Source organism: Gossypium raimondii, chromosome 1 (genome assembly GCF_025698545.1).
Source record: "Gossypium raimondii isolate GPD5lz chromosome 1, ASM2569854v1, whole genome shotgun sequence".
In the NCBI taxonomy this organism is placed as follows: domain Eukaryota; kingdom Viridiplantae; phylum Streptophyta; class Magnoliopsida; order Malvales; family Malvaceae; genus Gossypium; species Gossypium raimondii.
The window spans coordinates 28,693,265-28,717,841 of NC_068565.1; the positions used below are offsets into that span (position 1 = coordinate 28,693,265).

The 24,577-nt window shown below is 32.3% G+C and overlaps 1 long non-coding RNA gene and 1 pseudogene across 4 annotated transcripts; both read right to left on the reverse strand.

The window, feature by feature from the left end:
• Positions 1–6,359: 6,359 nt before the first annotated feature.
• LOC105785532 (putative 12-oxophytodienoate reductase 11) overlaps positions 6,360–24,577 on the reverse strand; it is a 34,348-nt pseudogene continuing 16,130 nt past the window's right edge.
• On the reverse strand, positions 10,866–14,625 carry LOC128042311 (uncharacterized). Of its 4 annotated transcripts, none has more exons than XR_008197506.1 (4): positions 14,579–14,625; positions 14,244–14,404; positions 11,869–12,269; positions 10,866–11,761 (listed from the first exon to the last, which is right to left on the reverse strand). It is a non-coding gene; the product is annotated as an uncharacterized LOC128042311 (long non-coding RNA). The 4 variants fall into 4 exon arrangements; XR_008197504.1 differs by lacking the exon at positions 14,579–14,625 and adding an exon at positions 14,489–14,572; XR_008197503.1 differs by lacking the exon at positions 14,579–14,625 and having other exon boundaries at positions 11,869–12,332; positions 14,244–14,560.

Genomic DNA, 24,577 nt, shown 5'->3' on the forward strand with positions numbered 1-24,577 from the left:
AGAATTCAATCTTGTAAGTTCTTTAGTAGAGTCTACATCAACCAATTAGAAAGTGTATGAACCGAAACTACCAAAGAGTCCTAATTTGCACTAAGATGCCAAAAACTGACGAGACACCAATTAATTTGTGTTGCACCGAGGAAGAATTGTGCACACCTTAAAATCCTACTAACACAAGAAAAAAGAAGGTGTTAGATAGTGTAAAGGAAGAATAAAGGCAAACAAATGAAAACCTACAGCTAAGAATCAATAAAAATTGCTGAAATCGAAAAACCCGATAAAATGCAGAGTAACTTGACAACTTCGTTCGAGGTGGTCCTGATCTCCAAAACTCACAAAATTAAATCTAGAATGTCCTTAAATATTGAATTTTCGATATGGAAAGTTTGGGCACCAAACTCAACCTTCTGAATATTTTATTTAATTTTTATTGGATTTCGTCTTTTTCAATTTTTTTGAATTTTTTGACTGAATTTTTGCGAGAAATATTTTTTAATATTCAATCACAGTGCCAAAAATATGCATGTCAAATTTCAAATCAATCGGACAACGTTTACCCACTCAAATGAATTTTTTTCAAAATTTTTTTGGGTAAAATTGCTGTTTATAGTTTAAAAAATAGAGATTAGTTTAGAAATCAACCAAGAACACCCAAAACGCCCAAAATCTGATACCAAATGATAGAGGGTTGCCCGCGGACGAAGATCGAGTTGTCAAGTCACGGGAAATTCCTACGAAAACTCTAAATGTTTGGATCTGAAACGAAACAACAAAACTTAATTAGAATCAATTAGATCTGAAAACTAAAAATCCCAAAATCAATAAAGAACAGCTAAGAATAAAAAATACTTATAGATATCCAATCTTGGAAACCAAGAATGCGGAATTAAGCCCCAAGATTAACTTCCAATCAGCCGAATCTATCAAAGAACACAAAACAACAAATAAATTAAAACAGATTACGAAATCAATTGAAACTAATTCTAGGGATTGGACGGCAAGAAAAGAGGAGTTTTTGTGAAATCAAAAACGTTTCTTTATGTCCAAGGAAGTGCCGAATCAGATCTTGGAGTTTTAGAAAGGCTGAAACTCAACAAGAACAACAAACAAATTAGCTAATAAAAATCGACACAAGCAAAAATTTAAAAGAGATTGAACAGCAAGAAAATAAAGATAAAGTCCTAAGAAGCCTTAAAATCGAGAAAGATTTCACAACTCCCTTCAAAAGACTCTAATCTCCCCTCTAATGAAGAACAATGGGAAGAAGAAGGCTGAAGATGGCTCCCACAATCAAAAAGATTGTTAAAACTATTTCTAAAGAAACTCAAGAGAGAATTCTTAGAGAAAACTCTAAGAGAATTTTTACTCAGCAAAAATCTGAAATTTTAATGTATTGTAATGTCAATGTATGTATCAAGGGTGGCCGGCCATGCCTATAAATAGACCTTATAACTATTTCCTAATCTCATTAGGAAAACTTTAAAAAAACCTAATTAACAAATTTAAGAGGAAAATTCGGCCAAGGCATTCTAATGGGTTGCTTGGGCCGATTTTTTACATATAATACTCCTAAAGTCTAAAATTAAATTAAACAATTAAAATTTTTACAAACTGGGCCACTTTAACAATTTGGCCTGATTTTCAACTAAGTATGGTTTGACTTCTTGGTTGGGCTTGGAATCCTCTTATTGGGCCTTGCCTTTAAGAACTTGGGCTTGTAGTCCATCTCTTACCGAAATTGGCTCGTTGATGCTCGTAACGGAGATCCAATGTGCTTTGGCTGCAAGATTCGGTTTCATGGACCAAGATTTCCAAGATTTGAAATCTTGATTTTCTTGATTCTTGAAATCGCTCCAAACAGCAAAATTGGGCCAAGATTCGGTTTCTTGATTTTCTTGAAAACAAGAAAGTGAATCTTGATTTTCTCTTTCTTTCATGTAAGCATCTAAGGCCTTTGTGACTCGTATCATGAGGATTGCCATCATTGTTCTGAGACACATAAAGAACCCTATTGGTAATCATTTCCCTTTAGTTCCTTTACAGAAGACACCATTTTCATGACTTAATATACATGCAAGGTTACCAATTCAGACTAAAGGTTTAAAACGACAACAAATTACCAGTTCAAGCTAAATTTGTGTCACATGTATTTTCGAATCTGCAACAAATGTTGGAGCTCAGTTTCAAGCATATTTATTCCCAGACACTTCATACATGGAAACATACTAAGCTCAATCTTCTTAATCCACAATAAGCAACCAATATAACACACATCTCATAACATGCATTTCAACATTTAGATACAACCATGCTTCACCTTTCATTACTCATGCATCATTCATCACATGCTTGAACCCATCAGACTCTGTACTAGATTTACTTATTATTCTTAACAATATTCACTCAATCATAGATATATTTTACGAATCATTTACCTTACCTGTTATACCCTTTATGATCTCGACATCACCTTTCGATTTGTTCCACACACATCAATGTATGAACAATACCACGCAAGAGCCAATTTAGAGACTCACCTGACACCCACAAATATCAACTTGAACTCTAGATTCAACATTCAACATGAAACTACAACGACCACCATTAAAACTCATTCGTATAACCTTTACCATTATCTCAAACCCAGATAACCTCATGCAAAGCTTTACTTCTTCATCTTACTATTCATGCACTCTTACAAACTTAGTCCTTCATAACATAACATGCAGAGTCATAAAACTTACCCAGACATGAAACACCTCCTCATAACAACCCAGAATCACAACTTGCAGCTTAAGGAAGGAAGAAATGCTTGCAATTCCTTAAGAATCAGATAGTAATACTTTTTAAAAAATGGAGAAGATAGCTTCCCCTGTAACACCCTAAACTTGTTCTAGATGTTATGGCTAGATCTGGAGATGCTACGTAAAACAATTGTAAATCTCACTTTCATTTATTTGAAAACATCGTGAACTTTTGTTCTTAAAAGCCCGTTTTATTAGAAATCATGTTTAACATAATTATTTAATTAAAAACTTTGTTTGTTTACATTTTCTAAATAAATCGAATACTTTCCAACGAAAATTATTAGATTGTTATATTTTGGAAAACCAAGTTTGTTTCCTTGAAAACAATTGATTGCAGGAAAATAATCATTTTCGGTAAATCGTTTTATCAATATCATGCAAAAATCCAGAATAAAATTCAAAAACCGAGACAGTCCCAAAATGTCCAAACAGTCCAAATTTTCCAAAACACTTAAACAATTTAAAATAGTTAAAGAAACGAATTACTAATGTAACCGAGCTCCCATCACACCGATCCGCCTAAGTCTGAGGATTACTTGAAAATATTAGTTAAACCGAGAGTGAGTTTTGAAACTCAGTGTATAACGATAAACTTAACACAGTTAAATACATATTAAACAGATCTATCAGAAACAGATTTATAGCAAAGTAGAGCAGAGGAAATACAACACATAAGCCTACCCTCAACCGCTACACACCAACTTTGTCCATCCCAACACACCATATGAGTATAAAACACCCATCCATCCCTACACACCACTTAGTGTCCACAAGACACTTTACAGAATAGTTCCAACTGAGCTGCTGGATCAATAGGTGATTTAACGCCTTTCATAGAATCACTTCCTTCACATGTTATTTACAACCCAACCCAGATGCAAATATAGAGTAAAGAAAATATCATACATATTCAGAGCAGAAATTATATGTGACATAGCTTTACATGCACAACATAACAGATACGAACCACATACTTATTATACGTATTCATTATTCTTACGGACAGCAAAATTTTTACCAACAGATGTCCAAATTTCATTTCTTATAATATATTTAGTCTCATACTGACCCTACGGAAGACCCACAGTCAATTGAGACAACGTGTCCAGCCCTAGGGAGAAATTCTGTACTTTGGGCCCACACGCCCGTGTGGTCCACACGGCCCAAAATAACCCAGACCGTGTGTCAACACGATTCAGCACACGGTCTGTCACATAGCCATGTGTCGCACACGGTCTGTCACATGGCCGTGTGTTGCACACGGCCTACCACACGACCGTGTGGCGTTGACAGTGCCAAATATCGGCTTTCGCCGTTTGCTGTTTTCAAGGTTTCTCGTTACACACTTGGTTATTTTCTGATGCTGATTCAACACGTGTAATCCCAAAACCTATATTGATAATTAATACAACCAATTTCAATAACGATTTGCGAAAATATAACTAATAATCAACCCTAGTCAAACTAAAACAACCCTTCATAACACCACACATTTACTAATGAACAAACAACCACTACGCAAATTTTAAATCGTTGGAGGGTCGCCCATTGCCTCTTGTACTACTCCTAAAAATGCATTAAAATTAATACAATATCACTAATCCGATTTAACAACCCAACGTCCAACACATCTAAAAAAAAAACACTCATAACATACTGAACTTAAATACTCACCTTTGGATTTGCAGTCAAAGAATCACAACTATTGCTTAAAAAAATAACAGCAGCCCAACATTTAAAGAAAATTCCCAAAACAAAATCGAAAGAACAGACGAAAAGATGAAAATAAGAAAAACAAAATTTTGGAATTGAAGTTTGCGGCGTAGGTTAGGGAAATATCAGAAGTGGGAACGTGGGTTTTGGGTTTTTTTTACAAAATAAATAAAACAAAAATAAGATGGAATTAATTTTAAAAAAAAATGAATGGATAAGCACAACATAAATTAAATACATTGTTTTATTTATTTCAAAACAAACCCAAAAGATAAAACATTTTAATTTAACTACTTGATTTTATTATTATATATATATTTTAAAATTAACTCATTTAAAATTAACTCTAAAATTAATTTGACAACAAAAATTATTTTATTTTAAAATCAGATAGACCTAGGAAAAAAACGATTGAATTGAGATTTGAATCCAAGACCCTAACACATAATTAGAGCCCCTAATCACTAAAACAAATATTTACTAACAATAGAATCTAACAACCATGACCACTAAAATTTTGGGGCGTTACATCCCCATTCTCCTCCTGAATACAATTTTATATAGCCTAAATCCTTTTTAGAACTTGACATGTGTCACTTTCTTTCAGAATTGTCCCCATAAAGGCCTACAACCTCTAAGAAGAACATAAGTGAAGGTCCAATGTTTTAGTTACTCCATTACTCAATCCAATTGACTTCTAACTAAATCACCTTGTATCCTATCTTGAATACTTACAACATGATCAGCATATTAACTTAAATAAACTTGGCGCACATCGCCCTTGGTGTTAATCTCACTTGCAAATTTCTCTTACCCGACTCTTCTCCCTTACGACTCCACTTTATTAGATCAATCCTTACTTCATAGTTTGACTTCGACTATGTGCCCAAATCTATACGCCACAAGAAACGATTGACAGATAGAACTGCATCATACAGATTACTTTTAGGCTACGTGCCAAAACGTAGAACCCGCCAAACTGAGGTGTTCCAGGGAAGACACGTCATCTTTCTTTCTACTATCTTAGCTATTTATAACTTGATTAGGAATAGATTAATTTAACTAATCTTTATTATAACATTAATTAATCTTATTTTTATTCTTTAATTATAATTACCACAATCCACTACCTCCTATTTAAACTTGGTTAAATAACCATATTTTTCTTTGGATAATTGCTATCTAGGTCCCAAGTTTTTTAATTAAAACTCAATAAAATTAAACTTTTATAATTTAATCCTGAATTTTAATAAAAAATTCTCGGTTAAATTACTTATTCGATCTTTAATATAATTTCATATAAAATCAGTAAATATTCCCATTTTACTTTTACGGACTTGGTTTATGGAAATGAAGTTTCAAAATCACATTTTCGATACCACTTAAAATCGGATTGTTTATTCAATTCTCTCAAAAACAATATCAATTAATAAGAAAACTATTTTGTATCAATGAATTTTTAGGGTTTAATTAATTTTTAAAATTCAATGGAATCATAAAATAAAAAATAAAAACATGATTACTAAATCTTAAAAAGTAATAATATTTCATAATTAATTACCTTAATCTTTTAATCATTGATGCATGTGAAGATATCATCCAAAACTAACACAACTCAACTGAATCGGAGAAAGCATACATTTATTATGTGAACAACAAAAGAAGCTAACTTTGATGCAAGATGTAACATATTAAAGAAAGCATGAAACTAACTTAATACGTAACTCCAATCATTGTTGATCAGGAAAGTAGCTATCATACTTTGGTCTTCTAGTCTATATCTTTTTCTATTATTTATCTTTTATAAACTAGGTTAAGAAGCCCCTACCATGAATGGCATTTTAATCACTTAAATAATTAATAATATCTTGATTAAACAATTTCAATAACAATTACTATCGTCAAGGGTCCTTGATGTAAGCCATTCGGCTTTTACTTGGATACATTCTTCCCATTACATGCACATAATGTTTTAATTAAGAGGAATTAATATCTTCAAGGAATGGATAATCGGTGTACCCAAGGACGGGATCCGGAATGTAGAAAGTGTCTCGATTGTACTTGTTAAGAGGAGCATTGAGCTGAAATCGCCTTGGTAAATCTGGATTAGCTAAGAACAACCACCCAAATGCAACCAAATCCGAGTAATTATCAGCCATAGCCTTGTTACCATCGTCTCCGTTGGACCCTCCGGCAGCAATGAAAGTCCCCTTGAAGGCGCTCCTCATTGGCAGAAGACTATGAGGAGTTTCATACTTGTCGTTTATTTTAATCATCGGTGGCTCAATAACGTGAAGATAGAGAATGCCAAACTTGTTAACTGCATTCGCCATGTAAACGCCTAGTGCTTCAGGGTTTGATTCACTAGCTTCCATGTAACTGGCGTAAGATGATAGTCTCATTCCCACCTTATCAGCTCCTATTTCATTCACCACCGCTTCGACTATTTCGAGCGGAAACCGGCACCTATTCTCCAAGCTTCCACCGTACTTATCTGTCCTGTCATTCACTTGGTCTTTCATGAACTGATCAAGTAAGTAACCATTTGCACCGTGGATCTCAACCCCATCAAATCCTGCTTAATACTCTACTTTTAATTACAATGATCAATTTTCAATCTCTGATAACTTAAACAAGTATTCATACATATATTCTCACCCGCTTCAATGGCATTTCGGGCAGCCAGCCTGAATTATTGACAGTGGCGGGAATTTCATCGGTTCTAAGCCGACGAGGAGGTGACCAATCCATCCCATCAAGGCCCGGTATCACCCCTTTATCAGTACAAGAGATTGGAGCTTGACCATTAGGTTGAAAAGCTGTAGTACAAAATTTTATACAAGGTATAAGAACATTTCTTCACCTAAACGAAACGATTCTAAGCATTGTGTTATAGTGGTTGAAATGCATCACGCATCATACGGAATATGGAACATGGATTGCTATTTCATATGTTATCTTTCCCTTTCTCTAGATTGGGCCAGGCGTAATGAAGCATGTTGGTTGTTAGACATTAGCAGTGCGGTTGAAATGCTGTGGTCCATGGTCCATGCACCATGATGCGGCACCTAAAAGGGGAATATTTTCATTATTCTTTTGTTGCTCTAATCTTACAAAAAAACAATCATCTTAACCTTCCATTTAATTATTTGTCTTTTTTAATCTTTAAAAATTTTTTATTTGTTAAATCACCATAGAACGGATACAAAAGCTAACATTTATTAACCTTGCTAACTTATAATACACATGAATACCATGCCACCAATTAATTAATTTTTTAGATTTAAAATTCTAAAATACAAAATTATTTAAAAAATTAAAATTTATTTTAAGAGTAAAAATTATAAAAAATTAGTTTTAAAATTTTAATTAATTGTTAACGTGATACATTCCATCCATTTTGAGGTAATTTGATAAACAATGCAAATTCAATGCAAATTCAATGGCTAAAAAGAAGCAAAAGAATTAAATGAAAGACAAATGATTTTTTTATAAAATTGAAAGACAAAAAAATATTATACTTTATTCTTTTAAACTTGACAATACATGTCTAAAACCACAAGTTTAAAAGTTTCTCTAACTAATTAATTAATAGAGTTTGTTGTTTCTTATAATACTTCATTTAACATTTTCAATATTTTTATTCATAAAATTTATCACTTTAATTCTACTAAAATATTTAGTTACATAAAGATTTATCATTATTATAAATAAATTAAAATATAAGATCAATTCTTGTACTCTTCTCAAACTTCAAAATTAATCTGTTTATTTTTCAATTTCAAAATTTAAGTCCAACACTTTTAAATTTTTTAGTTAAAATTATTAGTTTGTCATTTTAAAATTAAAAAAACTTTACTCAATAATTATGTAATTAAATAAATACACATTGTAATGAACTTGAATTTAACAAAATAATTTTAACAATGTTAATAATTGGACTTAAAATTTGAAATTTGAAAATAGATAGACTAAATTCTTAGAAATAAAAGTACATAGACTAAATTTCAAAATTAAAAATAATACAAAACTTATGGCATATTTTAATCTATAAAGAAAAATCAAATTGTAGTTCATAAAAAATATAGTTACACTATTAAGGGTATGTTTAGTATTACTTCTAATAATCACTTTTGGGAAAAAAACACTTTTGGGATTAAAAAAATACTTTTGAGACAAATTCATTCCTAAATAAATGGCTTTTTGAGAGAAAAAGTGCTTCTCTCAAACCAAAATTGGTACAAAAGTACTTTTTTTAGAAATTGAAAATTCTAGCTTCACCCTAAAAGTGTTTTTTTTCAATGTAGTGCGTTTAATTTTCTTTTTGTCTCTCATCATAGTATCATTACAGTATTTAATCTCACCGCCATCAATATTTTTACACTAACCGCATGTAAACATACCGTACATCTAACAATTCCCTGAAGTTTTTATACGTAAAAGAAATAAATTTGATGATTCTTGGTTAAAAAGAAAAAAAAAGGGAGAAGGATGGAATTTAGAATACCATAACTAGAGGCGCGACCAACATGCCAAAGTTGACAAAAGAAGATGCCTCCCTTGTCGTGAACAACTTCCACAATTGGTTTCCATGCTTCCACTTGCTTTTTTGTCCAAATTCTAGGCATGTTTGTGTACCTTCAAATCCAATATGCCCACTAATATCATCAATGAAATAATAATAAAATCTCTTTAATTTTTTTTGTTAAACAACTGATGACACCCACTTGATCCTATTTTTTCAAAGAAGGAAATGGAGAAAAGGTTACCATAGCTTTAGCAATGAGAAACCCACCACTGGTTGAACACTGGGAGAAGTATAAGATGGCATGTGGTTGTCACTACAAAAAAACAAGCCTACCGCGACATTTTTTTTGACCTAAAACGACGCAAAAAAGGTAGGCATAGGTTTCGCGATGCTTCTTTCGATGCTTTCAAAAAGGTTGTCTATAATACAATTGGCGTAGGCTCCACGACACTTTTGAAAAAGCGTCGGCATAAGTCAACATAAGCCGACCCTCATTGAAGGGTTGGGAAAGACCTAGTCAAGGCCAACCTTTGAAAAAGGTTGTGATATACTTGCCTAAGGCAACCTTAAAAAGGTTGGGATAGCCGAGTCTAAGATAACTATTTAAAAAAGTTGGGATAGACCTTATCTAAGGCAACATTTAAAAAAAGTTGGGATAGATCTTGTCTAAGACAACCTTTAAAAAAGATTGGGATAGAATCGTCTAAAGCAACCTTAAATAGGTTGGTATAGACCGTGTCTAAGGCAACCTTTAAGAAAGGTTGAGATAGACCAGTTTAAGGTAACCTTTAAAAAAAGTTGGGATAGACCTTGTCTAAGGCAACCTTTAAAAAAAGTTGGGATAGACCTGTCTAAGGCAATCTTTTAAAAATGTTGGGATAGACCAGTCTAAGACAACCTTTTAAAAATGTTGGGATAGATCTTGTCTAAGGCAACCTTAAAAAAGGGTTGGGATAAACTTGTCTAAGGCAATCTTCAAAAAGGGTTGGGATAGACTTGTCTAAAGCAACATTAAAAAGGCTGGGATAGATTGATCTAAAGTAACCTTAAAAAGGTTGAGATAGACCTTGTCTAAGGCAAATTTTAGAAAAGGTTGGGATTGACCTGTCTAAGACAACCTTAAAAATGTCGGGATAGACCCGTTTAAAGCAACCTTAAAAAGGTTGGGATAAACCTTTTCCAAGGCAACTTAAAAAAAGTTGGGATAAACCCATCTAAGGCAACCTTAAAAAGGTTAAGGTAAACTCGTCTAAGGCAAACTTAAAAAGGTTGGGATAGATCTTTGTCTCATGTCTAATTTTTTTTACGACGTTTTCCCCGATTTTTAAGAGCCTATTTTGGTGAAATATGAGCAAATTTGTATGTATTGGGTTTGGAAAAGTTTGAGACAATATTAATTGAACAATTAATTAACTTAAAATAATCATATAAATACAAAATTACCATTGGATAATGCAGTTAGTAATTTATATACAAAATCCTAATAGAAGGAGTCAACAAGTTGCGAACATATTGTCAACCTATTTCACATGACATCAAAAAATTATACAAAATCCTAATAGAACAGTCAACACGTTGCAAACATGTTGTCAACTTGTTTCCCATGACATCAAAAAATTATGGGACAACAACATTCATCAATATTATAACATATATATATATATAATACATAATATGCAATAAGCCTCATTCATCATCATCCGAATTGAAGGCTTTATCATCAAGTCCGCTACTCTGAAATTCAACTAAAAAAATAGCAATGTACATTTTCTATTTATACGAGTTAGATGAGAAACAACATGAACACATGGGAAGAATATTTTAGAATTAACCAAAGAACCATAAATTGAAGTTAAATAAAGAATTTTCATCAGTACATCCACTAATTATTAGTTGAGCAAGCAATGAAGACATCAAATAAGAACCTAGCATTCAGTTACAACAATCAATGTCTATTAAACCATTGACAAACTTATTGACAAACTAGTTATAAAATAGTCACCTTACTATGCTTACTATGAAAAGCCCTGTACTTACTTGACATTCCCTTTGCCATACACTTGTTGAGGAGAGCCCTATACTTTTTCTCACGAGCATCCATCATGTCCATGAAATTTGCCTCTCAAATTTCAGTTAATTTCATAAATCTTTCTTTTGCCTCAACTATCAAACGAGCTTCTCGCTCTACGGCCTCCGTACGAAATCGAGATTCTGCTTCCTCGAGTAGAGTTTTCTCTCAAATTGCTTGTTCGGCTTGAATTGTTTGTATTTGCTAGACATGTTTAGCGCTTATCCCTTCAATCAATGTACTGATGGCCAATGTAGATTGGCTTCCTCGGGTGACTGAACCATAGCCAAACAACCTGGATTTGGTCATCCCACGTCCATATCCCAACATTTTCCATCCTTGTCAAGGCCGAACACTTGTGTATACACCTCGTTTTCTAATGCAATATTATCTTGAGCAGCGAAAGAACTCTCAGGTGTTGGCATAGAGTCTTTAACCCTCTTACATGCTTCATCTTACAGTTCTCTTTCATTAGAAAAATATATTTTGAAAAAAAAGTAAAATTGATGTCAAAAAATATATAAATAAATAATACCCATTTGTTTCTTACATAAACTTATTCTGCTGCCTCACTGCTCAATTTGTCACCCCCATCTTTTCGCAAATGTTGAAATCTAAACTGGTCCAAACACGAGGGTTCACAACCTTCATTTTTAGCCAATTATACAACAAAACAATAGTTGTTAACAATATTCACCAATGAGCGCAAAATAATTAATATAAGTTCATATTAATTAATATGTAATACTTACAAATTGTGCATTGAGGGTCGCATATCCTATGTTACCAGCGGTGTGTGCATAACACACATTTGTTTGGAATTCTTTCGCCTTTTCTGATTGTGCTTGTTGTTTAAATTAATGAGAAAAAAATATGAGAGTAATAGGAAAGCTAAGTTTATTATGACTCATTCAACAAATCACGCATATATGCACCCTTACTTTGATCATACAGTAAGTGGAAGCAGAAAAAATGGGACATTTAGTCTAATAAAAGTGCATACCGCAGCTTGCAGTGTTCCCCATCGCTCCACTAGCCACTTCTATTGATCATCATGCACACCAAGAGGATTGTTTTCATATATTTCTTCAAGCGATCGACCTTCTTGAACCATCTCTTTGTAGTATCTAGTTTTCAAAGTTGATTTAAACTCCTTCCGGAGTTTTCCAACATGTGAGAGGATGTTAGAGTCCTCCACCTTACCTTGGAGATCAAACTTTTCCAACACACATAGCAAATTAATGTAACAAGTACTCATTACATACAATTTCAAATAATGCAAAATTATTGCAATACATTAAATTAGAAAATGATTATGTACTACATACATGAACGATTCTCAATATGCTTTCCAACACATATTTAGAAAGATGTTTCTAATATTTTGTATTCAAAGGACAGATAGAACCAATCCTTGCAATTGTACCGAGAAATTCAGCCAATTTGGACACTTCCTTCCCAATAGGCTGGCCATATTGGTTGACATCTACTACTATACGAGTTCCAAGTTGAAGATTCCATATATCTTTCATGTTTGTAGATATGAAAAGTAAATAAATATAGTTTATTTATAGTTTAGATATGAAAATGGAACAAAAAAAATTATGTATCAATGTGAAAAAATAAATATGATGCAAGAGCAAATTGTGAATATGGTAAAAAAAAACATACCAATATTAATTATATAAAAGCATAATAAAAGATTTTATTTATCATCAAAAATACATAAACAAGTTTCTTTTATGCTATTGCTTGTAATGTGAAAGTGCCTCAAATAGGGCTAAAGTCAGAGAAGCATCAAAATTCTTTATTTAAGAGAAGGGTTTTTGAATGATTTTATTTCTAAACTTGATTCACCAATAATAGGAGTCTTTAATAGGAAACATAGGTGAGTCAAAAGAGTACCCTCTTCTCTTGGTAACAAGAAAGGCGGGGAATTTGTGATGCAAATGGCAATTTTCAACAGTTCAAATAACAAGATTCTTTTGAACTTTAACTTAATTTCGAAATCTTGCTAAAATTTTTAATCAGAAAACTGAAAATTTTTTTTGAACAATAACAAAAATTCTTTGTGTTTGTTCAAATAACAAAAATTTTCATAGCTAAAAAAAAGTGAACTCTAATCAATAAAAAAATTCGAGTTAAATTTAAATTTTACAAATTTATTGTTTGATTTAATAAAACAGTTAACTTTTATATTGCGAACTCTATGCTAGTCGTTTGATGAAAAAACTAAAAAGGCAATAAAAGGTAACCTTTGAGGATGCCATATAGAAAAATTGGAAAATATGTAGTTAAACTTCTACAAGCTCAACCAGTTACCACTTTAAAGAGGACAAAGAAAACTCACCCAAACTCTACGTTTAATGTAGTTTTTTTTTATATATTCGAGAAAGGGTTAAAGCGGACTCTTTGAGATAAAATCTTTTATTTTTTTAAAACAAACTTCTCATCTTCTGAAAAATTCTTCAGATTTCTCTAACTCTTAACTCTTTGAGGTAAAATATTCTTGGGTTATTTTTTTGTTTTTTGTTTTTCCTCCTACCCTTCCAAATATTTGCTTAAAGGAGTCACTTCCTCTTGGGAGAGGCCCTTGCATGCAAGGATAAACTTATGGAAAATTAAAAAAAAAAAATTTAAGGATACCCAAAAAGAAGTCAATCATTTGTGAAACAGTCAAACACCAAACAATCAAAACCAACCCCATTCCAAATCTTGCCCACTAAAGAATAGCTAAATTCGTTGAAGAACAAAGAGAAATGTAAAAACCCATCAAGTTTAACAAAGCAAAGAAATGGTCCGAAAGTTGTGAAAAAGGATAATGCAGCAAAAGAATAAGAGGAATCTATGAAGAAAAGAAAACAAAAAAAAATTCGTACAATAATGGAGTGCAAAAGAAGAGCAGCGACAAAATAGTAGCAAATAGAAAGATCAATGTGGCAAAAAAGCAAACACAAAGTTAAAGCTGAATTTTTTTGTTTCTCTGTATATTGTGAACAAAAAGAAAACTAGACTATGAAGCCATTAGCCATTAGTCAACTTAATCAGAGAAAGAATAAGTACCAGCAGAAGGTAATAAATGAGTTTAAAACCAGAGAAAGAATAAGTGAGAAGGTAATGGAAGTACCAGCCGGAGTTGCAGGTACTTTTTCAGCTGATTGAGTTGGAGTTTCTTCTCTCGTGCTTTGACTATCGGTAGTAGCACTTCCCAAGGTATTTGAACCTGTCAAAGAACCCCTCGAAGAGAATCATACACCTTTTAATGTTCGCGTTTTGCCAATCATTTTCCTAGAAAACAGAGTGGTAATGGTTAACGATGAAGCACTCAACAGAGCACCGAAAAAGTCATGGGTTTTGAGGAGGAGGAAAAACCGGGAGAAATATGAATTTTCAACTTCCTATTGCCAGGAAACTTGAAACCGACTGTAAATTTGGAGCAAGGTTTGCTCTTTATTTACTTACCTTTTATTTTAGCTTTTAGAATTTGAGCGACAATTTTAAAGTCAAAAGATGGAGAACGTCCATTCCATTGGCTTTTAAAAATCAATATATATAATGTTAAACTATTAATGATTAATATGAAATTAAAAATGTTTAATTTTTTCACATATGGAATAATCTTGCATTCCAGGTTTTTTATTCATTTTATTTATTTTATTTTTATTATAAAATATCAATTTTTAAGTTATTATTATTTTGAAAATATATAAAATATAAATATATAAAATCCTATAACATATGCAAAAATATATAAATATATAAAAGTGTCTAATTCTATAAATATATTATAAAAATTATAATATATAAGTTTATAAAAATATATTATAAATTTAGAAAATATATATTTGTTATATAAATTAGTGAATGAATAATTTCAAATGAATGAAAATTATGGGCTTTTATATATTTGAATATTTTATAAATTTATATTCTATTCAATTTTCAAAATAATAACCTAAAATTGATTTTATAAAAAAATTAAAATTAACAAAAAACACATCAAACCTAAACAAATGATTATCGAAATACTTGTCTAAGTTCATTCTTGATGTGAAAAAAAATATTTTTTTAATTAATTTATATATTTATTTACTTGTTTAATTTATGTTTGCCACGTGGCTAATTGAGAAGTTGCCTTGTTACACCACCAGATTGGTCAAAATTACCACATTAACACAAACTAAGTTGGTACAAATGGTCGAGTTAACCCTAAACCTAATACTGAGAATAAAGCTTATATGTTGAATAAGACTACATTCTTGGCTTCCAACATTATATAATTTCATAATTTCTATAACCCAAAATGTCTTTAAATGTAAAAATGAACATACATAGATGTTAATATAATATGAATGTCATCTTCATCTAAGTGCTCTGTTTCTTTTGGGCAATTCATTATGCTATATTGCATTGAAAATGTCAATTACACTAAATCTTTGCACTTCAAAACATCGTTCTTGTTCAAATTAAAACTAAAATTATTAAGTTACAATATGATGATCACACTGTAGATATTCATCATCTTCTACAGGGGTTTCAACGTTTAAATTGTACAAATCTCTTGGCTTTATTCCGATAACATGGAGCCATCCTTCACTCTTGCCATCCTCTATATAAAATACTTGTTTCGCTTGAGAAGTCAGTATGTATGGACCGTCCGAATCACAATTCCCTGTATGGATAAGCTTAGAAAATTTCACCATAATAAAACCATTTCCATCCTTCTTCATACTCCTAGGAGATTTAATATTCACCCAATCACATTTAAGCATGATAACCCAAAATCTTTCATAATAGTTTAGCTCGATAATTTCAATGCAATTGCCATAATAGTTTCTCCCGTCAGCAAAAACAATAACGCCACTATTTTGAGTCTTATGATGTTGTTCACATTTTTTAGTATGGACCCTAAAACCATTAATAATAAGCCCATCATATGTGGAAACCACCTTATGCGATCCTTGAGCAAGAGCAATTACATCAGCATCAACTTGTTCAACTTCCATCTTTGGAATCTAACCATATAGTAGGAAATCATTTATCTCTTATTCTATGATCAAATTTCTACAATGTTCCCTCATTATATAAATAATACGATAAATTATTTTAACAGTTAAAATTTACCTGTTTCGCAAGCCATTTTGGGAACTTTTCAACCAACCATTTGTACTCTGTGCGTTTACTAATTTAAATGCCACCATAAGCAGCTCGCCCAGACTCCAAAAATCCCCTATAATATATTCAGTATTTTGCGAAAAATATTGTCAAAATGTATACAAATTAAGAAATATTACTTTTTTTGTCTATTGGTTAAGAAAAAGAACCGACTGACAAGATTTTCCTCAGGAAACTTACTGATGGTATGGTGATAACTTATCGCTATGCAATAGAACATAGCGGTTTGATTGTGCAAGAGATTGCATGTCCAATATCTTCGTGTTCATGGTGCCAATTGGACGTCCTCTAGAAGAAAAAGTGTATTGTTTTTGAATATTCCCATCATTCTTGAGAGGACAGGAAAATATAGTCTCCACATCATAAAAATAATGGGAGCAAAATGTAAGACATTCTGAAACTATTTACCCTTCAATAATAGAACCTTCAGGATAAGCTCTATTTCGCACCGAAGCTTTCAATCCCATAAGATACCTACATCACATACATATATTTTTACATACTTATTATATACTATATTAAAATAATAAAAATAAAATATTGTGAAATATTATTGATATATTTCATATACCTTTCCATCGGGTACATCCACCTGTATTGAACAGGTCCACCAAGCTTAGCCTCCACCGGCAAATCAATCATCAAATGAATCATGATTGTAAAGAAATTTGGAGGAAATATTTTCTTCATTTCACAAAGTGTTAACAAGACTTGTATTTGAAGCTGATCAACTTCTTGTGGATCAAGACTTTTTGCACATAATCTCTTGAAGAAATCTGGTAGATTTGTAATAACACTTAGCACCTTCTTTTCTACAACTCCTCTTAAGCGTATAAGAAGCAAATCTTGCATGAGAATGTGACCGTCATGACTTTTGAGGTTGCTCAACTTATGCTCTTTTAAATTCATGCATCAAGATATGTTTGATGCATAACTATTGGGTACCTTCAAGTTCTTCACAATGGAAAGAAAAATATCTCTTTCCTTTTATGCAAGTGTGTAACACACTTGCTGTAGGTACTCTTTCCCATTTCTCATTTTTGGATGAAGATAACTTCAGATGCCAATATCTTGTAGGTCATTGCGTGCCTTGATATTATCTTTACCACCGCGTGAGAGATTAAGAAGGGTGCCAACGACATTGTCACATAAGTTCTTCTCGATGTGAATGACATCCAAGTTATGTCGAAGTAGATTTTAACGCGAATAAGGCAAGTAAAAAAATATGTTCCTCTTCTTCCATAAAGTCTCGTCTTGATTTATGAGATTTGCTTCATCTTCCTCTACCAACAATTCTTCAAAGTTGTTAAACAAATCACACCCCTCGTCTACATCAAGTTCTATCGACCCTTCATTTAGTTCTTCTCTATCCCTCTTTCGGGCTTTTCCATAAATGAAATTGACACATTCAACTTCCCTTAAGATATTTTCCCAGGATCGTGGTATAGGAGCTATCCCACACTCTATAGTGCCATCGAATTCACGACTCTATTTTCAAAATGGGTGTTTAGCCGATAACCATCGACGATAACCCATATAACAAAACTTCCGACCATACCGTAGCCATCGAGATTCAATTTTTTCAGCACATACTGGTCAAGCAACTCGACCTTTTGTACTCCACCCTAAAAGATTAGCGTAAGCTAGGAAATCATTGATTGTCCAAAGAAGACAAGCCCGTAAAGTGAAAGTTTCGGAAGCTGATGAATCAAAAGCATCAACTCCTGTCCGCAATTGCTTCAACTCTTTAATTAAAGGCTGCATGTAGACATCAATGTTGTTGTTAAGTCCTTTATTACCAGGGATAACCATTGATAGTATAAGGATTGTTGCTTAAGCTGATGATTTTTTCATGCAGGCCCAAGGTTCCAAATTATAAGGAATAAGAAGTACGGGCCATGTACTGTGACTTGTACTCATTGTTTGGATTGGATTGAATCCATCGCTAGCCAAACCTAACCTAACATTGCGACGATCAGATGCAAAATCAGGAAACCTTTTATCAAACGCATCCCAGGCAGAACCATCGCTGGATGTCTCAATATACCATATTTGGTTCGTCCTTCTTTATGCCATCTCATGGATTGTGATGTCTTGGAGGATTGAAATAATGTTTTAAGTCTAGGAATTAAAGGAAAGTACCATAATACCTTGGCAGGCTTAGGACAGCGACAACTACCATCAACCTGTTCATCTGCATCCAACTCATTAGAAGATTGCCACCTTGAGCTTTTACAGACATTACAACTAATCTTTTTACTAGCATCGCCCCAGTATAACATACTCGGGCATGCATTAATCTTCACATACCCAAGATTTAGTGCAGAAATCTTTTTCTTCGCTTCATAGTAAGTAGTCGAGATTGTGTTTCCATCTAGAAATGCCTCATTTAAAAATGCCAATAAGCATGCCAAAGATTTTTCTGACCATCCAAAAAGTGCTTTGAAGTGGTAAAGCCGAAGTAGAAATGAGACGCATGAGAACTTGACACAACCAGGACAAAGTGGAATATCACAATAGAAGAGTAGTTGCTCTCTCCGTAGTTCTTTGGGCCTCATTAACATCATACTCCCGATTATTATTCTAAAACTCGCTTGAAACTCCATCAAAACTCTCATTAAGAGTTGGGATGTTGATACCTAGAGCATCCGTTATGAGATCCCTTAAATCAGCTTCGTTGTCTTGAGGCAATGTACAAATTGACGGAGAAGTTATCACCATTTGGTCGGTTTGCACCGATGTTCTTTCAATAGATTCTCCATGAAAAATCCAATGCTTGTATTCTTTTATTATACCATGAAGACGAAGATGCTCACCCATAATATGTGGTTCATGCAATATCTTATTATTGCAACGATGGAACAGACAATATATTTTTTCGTTAAAAAGTGATTTTCCAATTGCAAATGATAGAAATGTTTCTATTCCAACTAGGTGATTGGTGCTAAATCTTGGAGCATCCATCCAACTTTTATCAACCATCTGTTAAAGAAATAATATTAAAATAGAGTATCTATTAATGCCTAATCCTAAGGTCCATGTGTGAAAAGAGATGAGCTTTCTGGTGAACTAACAGTAACCAAAACTACCTAATCTAGAAATAAAATAACAAATTTAAATATTAAAATAAATAAAATTTATCTTTATGACAATTAAATAATATTTAAATTTATGATAAATAATATTTAAATTCCTAAATAAAATAGTCCAAACTACAAAGATAGAAAAATTTAAACCTAAATTTCAAAAACAAAAAAAGGAAAAGAAAAGGTTAACTAACCTTCTGATTATATCAAACTAGTAAAGCCAATATCACATATATATCAATTATAGTAAAAAAGGTATATTCCATTATTCATTCTTCGAGATCTTTAATTTAACTTGAAAAGTTCACAAACATTATACCATCAACAACAGAGCTTAAAAAAGCTTCATAGAAGGCAAGCTCAATGCAGATTAAGAAGGGCAATGTAACACCCCTAACCCGTATCCATCACTGAAACAGGGTTATGGAGCATTACCGGACCTATCGGACAATTTACAATCAATATGAAAACCAACACATTTACACATTCAAATCTATTTAAAACATGCCTTTTATAAGTAAATACTCATCATATACCAAATGACCAAATGGTCATCTTGAATCATCACCAAAACCTTTATCAAACAGACTCAAGCCTATACATGCCATATAACCAATATCACAAAGCTTATAAATACCAAACCATAGTTGGATAGTGTGACGAGATCTCTGACGACTTCCAACCTGAGCAAGCCTCTGAAACTCTATAAACATAGGAAAGAAAACAAAGTAAGCTATAAAGCTTAGTAAGTCGTATGGAAATAAACTCATGTTATTAACTAACCGCATTTAAAACAATTATTCAAAATATGATATAATTCATATTTTTTTACACATGCACATAGTTAATCCATATTTTCATGAGTTTATTCATTCAAAACATGTCTAGTTTGAATACTTCTTATCATTTCATTCACATTTTCATATGCATAAGAATTATATATATACTTTATTTAATTCAATATTCATCATATACCAAATTACCTTCATTTAATTCTCATTTAGGTTCTGTACGTATCTATATCACTTAATTCGATTGTACTTTCACTCTCGTCTTGACCTTGCCTGTTGAACCATTCGAAATCGTTAATGATACTCAGAATTCATAATAGCTCGTACAATGCCATATCCCAGACAGGGTCTTATACGAAATCATATAATGATGCCAATGTCCCAGACATGGAGTTAAACGTAATCACAGTACAATGCCAATGTCCCAGACATGGTCTTACATGTTATCACATATCGATGCCACTGTCCCAGACAGGGTCTTATACGAAATCATATAATGATGTCAATGTCCTAGACATGGTCTTATACGTAATCACAATACAATGTCAAAGTCCCAGACATGGTCTTACATGTTATCACATATCGATGCCATTGTCCCAGACAGCGTCTTATACAAAATCATATAACGATGTCAATGTCCCAGACATGGTCTTATACGTAATCACAGTACAATGCCAATGTCCTAGACATGGTCTTACATGTTATCACATATCGGTAACCCTAATGTCATGGCGTTTGTATTATATTCTATTCCTAAGGTTCATACGGGAGTTTTGAACGTCGTAACTCAGTCGATTTCGGCTCGTATTCATGACCATTCTAGATCTACTAATTAGGTTGACTAATCCGATACTATGTTTTCCCCCGTTCTAGATCCGAATCTCATTTTTTATCAATCTATATAATAACAAAATTTGCTTATTTAAGCATTAATTCATTCAATTTAACATAATTTACACATTTTGGCAAAATTACACTTTTAACCACATAATTTCAATATTTCACAATTTAATCCCTAATTTGCATTTTCATAAAAAATCACTTTATAAAACATGAAAATCTATCAAATATTCATATTTCACCATTAAACATCAAAGAACACATAAGCTCATCAATGGAAACTATATTTTGCGTAAATATCAACAAGCACTCATTGTGTTCGAGGCGGTACGAGCCTTGAACGTCATGCTTCATTAGTTAATTCAACAAATGACAAAAACCATTAATTGCTCATTGGCCAATGACAGTTAAGAAAATGTATCATTGATTAGAACTGCGGTATTGAAGCTCAGCGACAATCTTCATGCACCATTTTGGGATCATAACAAGGGGAAGGGCATGCTCACAAATAAACATAATCGAGGTCTCACTAAAGATATTTCATTTCTATACACATAAATCATGCATCATAATTTAAATTTTTACATCATTTCATATATCCAATACTCACCTATATTTTGCATTAAAATTTGATATCAATGTCGTCGATTTTCATTTAATTTACCATACAAGATCATGCAACACGATAGCTCAATTTTAAGTACATGACTTCTTGTCCAATTTGTAACGGTACAACAACGACTCTAATGTATAGACGGGTTTGAATATCATACACATTTAATCTTACTTAAACAAAACACTCCAGCGTATTAATTTCTAGCGTGCATTTGGACATGTTGAATTCTAACATGCGTTCGGACACTTAAAAAAAAATCAGTATACATTCAAACATTAAATTTTCACTAGCTGACAGAAAATAATTTTCAGACAATTTAGTTCCCTACATCTTTTCAACAAATGCTTGTTTCCTTAGCTTCAACCAATAATAATGAGACATTACTAAAACTGAAATTTGGAAATGTAAACCCTAAATTAAACTGTTTTAAGCTCCAAAATTTAATACCTCTTCAAAAATAAACCAAACAGAAATGCATGTTAATTTCAACCATATTTATATTTTGCTTATTTCCACAAAACAGGACATTTATCAACCAACATTTTACCTTAATTAGAACAGCAACAGATCAATTACACCAAGATTTATTGCACTATAAAATACTACAATTACATGCTAAAACTATCAGCATTCAACGACAGGTTTCAACACCAACTATACATTTATTTATCAACTCTTCTTCACTTCTAACACCAGTATTTTGGTAACAAATAACATGTATTTTTAACTACTAACTTTGCTTAACAGTCCTTAAATTCGCGTTTTACCTGCATGTATTAAACACATAATAAACATGGAAAATTTTCAAGGTTTCATTGCAAGGAATTACCGAACAGCAGCCAAACCTACTCTTGAGCAGTTTCTTAAGGAACCAACTCCTAAATGAGCTCAAAAATTAAACATGCAGCATCCTTCCTCTTTCTTTTCCATTCGAACAGCTAAGAAATGGGTAGAACTCAACAATTTTCTTTCTTTTTTTTTTCTTTTAAAATTTTCGGTGAAAGAGATGAGAAAATAAACTTAAAATTGTTTTTCTTTTATTTTAACTTAACTTAATTATCTAATTACCAAAATATCCTTTCAAAACATTAGTAATTACACCAAATGCCACCCCACTATCATCCACTAACTCATAAATGGCCTATTTACCACTTAAGGACCTTTACTTTAATGTTCTATAGCTATTAGACACATTTAGTTTATAGAACACAACTTATACGCTTTATGCAATTTAGTCCTTTTTACCGAATTAAATATTCAAACAGTAAAATTTTTTTACGAAACTTTCACGTAATAATTCTATCATGCTGTAAACTTTAATATAATAATAAAATTAATATTTTAACTTCAGATTTGTGGTCCCGAAACTTTTGTTCCGACTTGACCCAAAAATGGGTTGTTACAACTCTCCCCTCCTTAGGGATTTTCGTCCCCGAAAATCTTCCCAGTGATTTGGTTGGACATTTGCTTTCACATTGCCTTATCACATAGCCTTGGATTTCTGAACTCTTTAGTCTCACAAACTAGGATTTTGATCTGTTCTTTGCTATAGATCTTCTCAAGTTCTGGCGGTAATATAAGTTGATAAACCACTGGCCTTATTCTCTCAATAATCTCATACAACCCGATGAAACACGAACTCAACTTCTCTTTACGGCTAGTTCGAAAAATTCTATTCCCATATTAACACTTTACAAACACTCAGTTCACTAACTAAATTTCAATGCTTTTACGTATCAAGTCCGTATATGTTTTCTGTCAATCTGAAACTGCTTTCAAACTGTTGCGAATTACTTTCACCTTCTTTTCAGTCTCTCTAATCACATCGACCCCGTAATTCTTTTTATTCATATAAAATTTCATACGATGCCATCTTTATGGTCAACTGATAAATTATTATTATACGTAACTTAAACAACGGTAAGTATTTTTTTAAATCTAAAACATAACAACGAAACATTACCTTGAGAATTTGAATCTCTCCCTTAGATTAGCCGTCCAAAATGATAGAGTCTGGCACACTCTGTGATCTGGAAATCTTTTACATGTATAACTCGGCTAATCTATCAAGAGAGAAATCTATATGTATTGAGATAGAATGTGCAGACTTCTTCAAACGACCAACCATAATTCAAATAACATCTATCTTTTATAAAATCCATCGAAATTCTATTTTATTACTACTCATATATCAATACCTGTTGTAATAGTCCCGAAGACACTTGATGATCAACGTTAACCACTGTGGGCCATATGTAACAATTGTTACATAATTTTTGGATTTCTCGATACACGAACTCCATTTCGAAACAACAAACAATCATCCGTTCCAATCTGAAATTTCTGAATCATGAGTCAATTTACGTTGAACCCCTTTTTAACTTGCAATTCACTAATACATTTATGAACTTCACAAATTCGCTGAATACTTTTTAACTCAGCTAGTATCTACCCATCATCCGATAAGATTAATCACATTTTCACTGCTCGTAAAGCACACATAGGTTTCCTGCTCAGAACATCCGTGACTGTAATCGTTTTTCCCTGGATGATAATCAAATTCTCAATATCACTGACTATTCAACGCGAATACATTATCAATCATCTCTAATTCACATGTCGTATAATTCTTTTCATGTAACTTTAACTATATGAAAGCATAAGCCGTCACTGTGCATTCTTGTACTAAAACACACTCCAAACCATTCAATGACGCATGACTGAAATTCATAAACTCTTTACCTAAATCAGACTAAACCATTGCTATACTTCAATTAACAATGTCTTTTTTTTTTACAACTTTATTAGCGTATATTTAAACCAAATCAAACTTCACATATATAAGAAATTCCACAATCGAAACTACTTTAATTTACCATAACATTTCTCAAATAAAACCATTCTGATTGATATTATTTTGTATCACGTCTTCTTGAATATGAATTCTTCATTC